The sequence below is a fragment of the Staurois parvus genome, unplaced genomic scaffold, assembly GCF_062004578.1.
Source record: "Staurois parvus isolate SC_StPar_1 unplaced genomic scaffold, SC_StPar_1.0 ptg000154l, whole genome shotgun sequence".
In the NCBI taxonomy this organism is placed as follows: domain Eukaryota; kingdom Metazoa; phylum Chordata; class Amphibia; order Anura; family Ranidae; genus Staurois; species Staurois parvus.
Window position 1 is genome coordinate 11,284,760 of NW_028317950.1, and position 6,357 is coordinate 11,291,116.

Sequence of the window (6,357 nt, forward strand, 5' to 3'; positions counted from 1 at the left end):
GGGGACCTCTCCCCAGGGATTGACCAGGGCTGTGTAAATATTCAACTGCTGTTTTGACTTTCCCAGACCACTATCTTCGAGAACTCTTCCAGAAAGACAGTGGGAAGCAGCCAAACCCACAGTCAGTGAAACACATAACAGACCAAAGTAATCCCTGATTACAGTGAGCCAAGAACTAAATTTATCTAACCTAGCACCCATCTAGGAGTGTGCTACATCACTGCAGTGGAAATAATGTGGCAGGAGTGTCCAGTTTAGTTAATTTTTCTGTTACAATAGATTTTTATGGAGTTTTACAAAATTGAACAAGGCACTTTAATATACAGGTTGCATTTCCTTTCAAAACGAGCATGACGGGCTTTACAATAGGATGTACACACATATTGAGCGCAGGAATGTCATGGAAAACCAAGAAAAATGACAAACATAGACTTGGTAAGGGCCTGTGTACAAAGGGTAATGAACCTGCATGACCCAGTGTAGAACCAAAGGTAACAAAGAAGAGGGAGAATAGAAGAGAATCAGGACACAGAAAATGGGAGAAGTGAAAAAAAGGGTAAAAGAACAAGTAGATCAGAGGAATTGAGAAGAAGGGAAAGGGAATGAAAGAAATGCGAGGGGAGGAAGGGATAAATGGGGATGGAGGTAGACCCAAAGTGGGACAAATTTGCTAATGACAGGCTCCATAGCATATTATATGGACGGCAACATGTGGTCAAATTTTGGAAGCCTGTAATGCTTCATCCATGGAGTCCAGACCTTAGGTTCAGCACAGCCTACAACGGCTCCTTTTGCCCAAAATTGTATATATCCGTTGATAGACACCTATACAACAAGGTTTCATTTTTGGATAATCCCACCAGACACGAATGAGCATGCCAGTTGCTATTTACCCCAGAAACAGCAAAGAGAGCCCTCAGGGACAAATTTAGGCAACCTCTGGGGCACCGTGTACCAGCACAGCCATCAAGTTTTTAAGGCGGTAAGGTATGGTGGTCCACATTTGATTCCATTCCAGTGGACCTAAATGCCTATTTAGTTCCCTATTTCAGTATTCTACACAAGAGTGTGTATGATAAGGGCATAGAGGGAGTATGATGGAGACATGGAGGAGGTGTGTGGTAAGGATATCGAGGGGGAGTATGATAGAGACATGGCGGGGGTGTATGATAGAGACATATAGAAGGTGTATTATAGAGACATGGGGGGGGTGCATAATAGAGACATAGAGGAGGTGTATTTTAGAGACATAGCAGGGGTGTATGATGGAGACATGGAGGGGTGTATGATAGGGACATGGAAGGGGTGTATGAAGAGATGAGGAGTTGTATGATAGGGGCATGGAGAAGGTGTATAATAAGGACATGGAGGGGGTGTATGATACAGACATGGAGAGGGTTATGATAGCGACATGGAGGGAGTGTGATAGGGACATGGAGGGGGTGTATAATGGAAACATAGAGTGGGTGTATGATTGGAGCATGGAGGAGGTGTATGATAAAGACATGAAGAAGGTGAATGACAGAGACATGGAGGAGAGATATCATACAGATGTAGAGGGGGATGTGTGAAGGAGATGTGAAGGGGTGTATGATAACGACAGAGACATGAAGGGGGTGTATGATGGAGACACGAATGGGGTGTATGAGGAGACACGGAGGGGGTGTATGATGGAGACACGGAGGGGGTGTATGATGGAGACACGGAGGGGGTGTATGATGGAGACACGGAGGGGGTGTATGATGGAGACACGGAGGGGGTGTTTGATAGAGACACGGAGGGGGTGTATGATGGAGACACGGAGGGGGTGTATGATAGAGACACGGAGGGGGTGTATGATAGAGACGCGGAGGGGGTGTATGATAGAGACGCGGAGGGGGTGTATGATACAGGCATGGAGGGGGTGTATGATGGAGACATGGAGGGGGTGTATGATGGAGACATGGAGGGGGTGTATGATGGAGACATGGAGGGGGTGTATGATGGAGACGCGGAGGGGGTGTATGATACAGGCATGGAGGGGGTGTATGATGGAGATATAGAGAGGGTGTATGATGGAGACATGGAGGGGGTGCATGATGGAGACATGGAGGGGGTTTACATTAGAGGCATGAAAGTGAATGAATGAGACATGTAGGGGGGGTGTGATACAGACATAGAGGGGTGTATGACGGAGATATGGAGAAGGTGTGTGATAGAGACATGGAGGGGATATATGACGGAGACACGGAGGTGGTGTATGTGATATAGACATAGAGAGGTGTATGACGGAGATATGGAGGAGGCGTGTGACAGAGACACGTAGGGGGTGTATGATGAAGACACGGAGGGGGTGTTTGAAGGAGACACGGAGGGGGTGCATGATGGAGACACTGAGGGGGTGCTTTTCAGTCCCAGCTGTTGGGTACTTTCTTATGTTATTCAGTCTCGATATAGAGCCCTATTGCACATTATGTACACTGACAGGTATCACACAACTCAGAGAAAGAAGAAATATGACAGGAAGGTCACTTTACAAGTAGAAGGATCACAGTATGCAACTGGCCCTCTAATCAGGAAAGAAATGAAACGAAGCAGAGACAACATGGACAGGCACAGGGACAGCACGGACAGTCTCAGAGACAGCATGGACTGATGCAGAGACAACATTGACAGACGCAAAGACAGCATGGACAGCCTCAGAGACAGCATGGACTGATACAGAGAATGCATGCACAGACACAGAGACAGCATGGACAGATGCAGAGACAGCATTTACAGATGCACAGACAGCATGGATAGACGCAGAGACCGCATGGACTGATGCAAGGACAGCCATGGAGACAGCTTGGACAGACTCTGAGACAGCTTGGACAAACTCTGAGACAGCTTGGACAGACTCTGAGACAGCATGAAAGAGATGCAGTGTGATGGATGGACACATCACCTGTGAGTGGCCCCGGCTCCTGTGTTGAGTGGCTCCCTGCAGCAGGCAGTCTGTGTGTTTCTCGGAGTTTTCTGTATCCCTCTCCACTCAGCACACAGTCCTCCCTCCTCCAGCCACTCCTGTTACTGTGTATCCAGATTACAACACAAATAATAGAGATCCCTCCTCCCCAGGAGCAGCCATCCCAGGACATGGCACCTCTGTCCAGCCTCAGTACTGTCCCCTCTCTATCTCTCTATGTTCCCTCCATTGTCTCCTCATTTGGTCCTTGCTTCCTTTCCCTGGACTGTCTTCATTGTTTCACTGCTTCTCAGTACTCTCCCCTCACCCCTAGAATATCTGGCCATTTACACGGGGTGTTTAGTGAATCCTGTTTGAAGGTCGGCAAATTCAAACAAAGCAGCAAGTCCCGCTGTACTGTTTTTGGGGGGACCCCACATTTTTTACATTTTGGTGTGGGGGTTCCCACACCAGACCTGAAGGGCTTGGTATGGATTGGGGGGACCCCACGCCATTTTTTTGCTAAATTTTTAATTGCCGGCAATTCTTTTTACATTCAGCTGTCAGTGGGGAACCCCGCTGACAACGGGAGCATGAACACATGGTTGTCACTACTATTTTAGTAGTGTTTTTTAGTGAATGCCAACTTTTTTGGGGAAAAATGCTGTGCGGTATCTTACCACATACTCATATGCGATAAGATACTGCTTAGTGAATTTTCCCCTGGGTTCGAAGTTTGCAGTCGAACTTTTGTTTGTTCGACTGCAAACTGAACCAGGGGGTGTTCAGCCCATCACTATCTGATTCGACAGCCGGAGTAATTTTTGCCACGTTCTGATGAGTCGCAGCATGTGTACACCACCGTCTGCAGCCTTTGCAGCTTAAGAAAGGCACTTGGAAAACAATAAAAACACAGTTCAACTGCTTGCTTTTACTGCCCCCCAACCTCAAGTGTAAACAAAGCCATAGCATTAATCTTTATATTATAAATTAAAAATTAATAGCAGTATGCACATTTCATGTGCATTATTGCTCAGAGTTTAGGTAGCAATTTCTGTGAACTGACAGCTCATATGACATTGTGCACAGCCATCCAAAGCAGTGTGCACAAGCTGAGAGGGAGGAGAACTGTATTGTTTACATACAGTTCTCCTCCCTATCGGAGATGCTTGGCAATCACTGGGTGCCGGTGAGTAATCACCAGCCAGGACCTGGTGATTGACAGCCATGGCCGCGCCTCGTGCGCGCCCCTACCCGGAAATGCAAAATCACATATATATACATCATTTTGTGCACCCGTGCTGCCCTGTAGCAGTATATCTGCTATAGGGTGGTCTGGAAGCGGTTAAGGATTCTTGGAAGTTATGGAAGTCAAACGTCAGCAATGAAGTGCAATTAAACCGTGTGTCCCCATAGCAAGAAACTTTTTATGGGGGCACTCACCAATGTGGAGGAGCCAGGAGCACTGACGGGGACCCCAAAAAAGGAGGATCGGGGCTGCTCTCTGCAAAACCATTACACAGAACAGGTAAGTATGACATGTTTATTATTTAAAAAAGAATGTTAAAGCGATACTAAAGATTAAATTTTATTTTTTTTGTAAAATAACAAACATGGAAGTCAAACCTCAGCAATGAAGTAAAATTAAATCGAGTGCCCCCATAGCAAGCAGCTTTTTATGGGGGCACTCACCAAAGAGGAGGAGCCAGGAGCACTGACGGGGGACCCCAGAAAAGGAGGATCGGAGCTCCTCTGTGCAAAACCATTACACAGAACAGGTAAGAATGACATGTTTATTATTTAAAAAAGAATGTTAAAGCGATACTAAAGGTTCTTTTTCTTTAACAAACAACAACAAATAACAAACATGGAAGTCAAACCTCAGCAATGAAGTGAAATTAGAGTCTGTCCTGTCTATAAGGTCATAGAAAATATCTTATGGTTTCTGAATGGGGCTTTAAAAGTTTGGAGTACAGGTTTTCTTTAGGCTCCATGTACACGGGACGTTTGGAAAACTCTTCTGAACGATGGAAACTGCTGGAAAACGTAGGTTAAAAAACATTTGTTTAGCCACGTTTGCATACACGTTTATGAGCGTTTACATTTAGAAGCATTTTTTAAAGATAACCTCAGGAGACCTTCCCAAATGCCCAGAATGCACTGAAAAAACAGTAAAAAATTAACTATTTCAGACATTTTGAGAGAAATAGAGAGATCAGAAGCAGAGAGAGCAGTATGTGTCAAGATGACCTGTCTTTTCTGGTTGTATTCACTATGGATCCCATCATAAGAATAATGCAGCATGTTCTACCACATTTTCCTTCACGCGAAACCTGGAACTGACTGCGCTGGTTTACCGGGTCCATCTGAATACATGGAAAATGCTTTGCATGCATTTCTGATGATGGAAAAAGGCTCTGGACAGCATCTGGACATGGAACAGTTAAAAAACGCTTCTAAACGCAGTTAATCGTGTTTACACGCGTTTGGAATGCTGATAAAATCTAATCCTAAACGCAAGTTTGGTGCTTTCAAAAAAACAACTGTAAACTCAACATCCTGTAAACGACGATGTATACATGGACACATAGGAAAACATTAGGGAGAGTTCAGGGGCTGCTGAAAAACGCAGAAAAGCTCCTGAACGTGAGTTTATCAGCTGCAGTGTACATGAGCCCTTAGGCTGTACAAACAATTGGTGTAGCGCTCTCTAACACAAACCGTGATAAAAATCTCCAACGGAGAATTATAATGTGCCAAATAGTGTAACAAACAGTGTAAACAAACAACTCAATGGTAAATACTAAATGAAAACACAAAAATTGATGACCACAGTACAATATTACATATATAGCGCGAAACACTTCTGTGCCCCCAACGCTGGGAGATATAACCTACACAAAGAGTGACAAAATAGTGCTCCGTGTCCACACACTCATATCAAAATACCAATGCCCCTGGTACCTTTTTCATAGGCTTTTTTGAGTTTGGGAAAGGACACAGGGGCCCCATGATCCCCTATTGCCCAGGGGCCCCATGAGTTGTCAGTCCACCCCTGGATACAACCATCAACACTCACATTGTTGATCATCTTGCACATAGCCTTTAGAACCTCATGTATGGGTGTACTTGCATGGGTTCGTCTGAGAGTCCAAAGATGGCATCCGCGCCGGAAGTGACGTCAGTAAGGAGCCAATCTAGCTGTGTGTGGAGCCATCACCAGAAGCCACAATGCACAAGAATCACCTGCATGTTTTTACTTATTGCTGTGGACACTGGTGTCACATATCATTATATATATATCCATATATTAATTTTTTGATTGATTTTTTATTGGTATTTTGATATGAGTGTGTGGACACGGAGCACTATTTTGTCATTTTTTGTGTAGGTTATATCTCCCAGCGTTGGGGGCACAGAAGTGTTTCTCA

At 45.0% G+C, this 6,357-nt stretch overlaps 1 protein-coding gene across 2 annotated transcripts in view; it reads right to left on the reverse strand.

Annotated features, from left to right (window-relative positions):
- Positions 1–3,150, reverse strand: part of LOC149463510 (uncharacterized) — a 71,286-nt gene extending 68,136 nt beyond the window's left edge. For both annotated transcript variants that reach the window (XM_089675053.1, XM_089675052.1), the window contains exon 1: positions 2,927–3,150. The gene's annotated coding sequence lies outside the window, so the exon portion shown is untranslated. The remainder of the gene's footprint in view (positions 1–2,926) is intronic.
- Between the last annotated feature and the right edge of the window lie 3,207 nt (positions 3,151–6,357).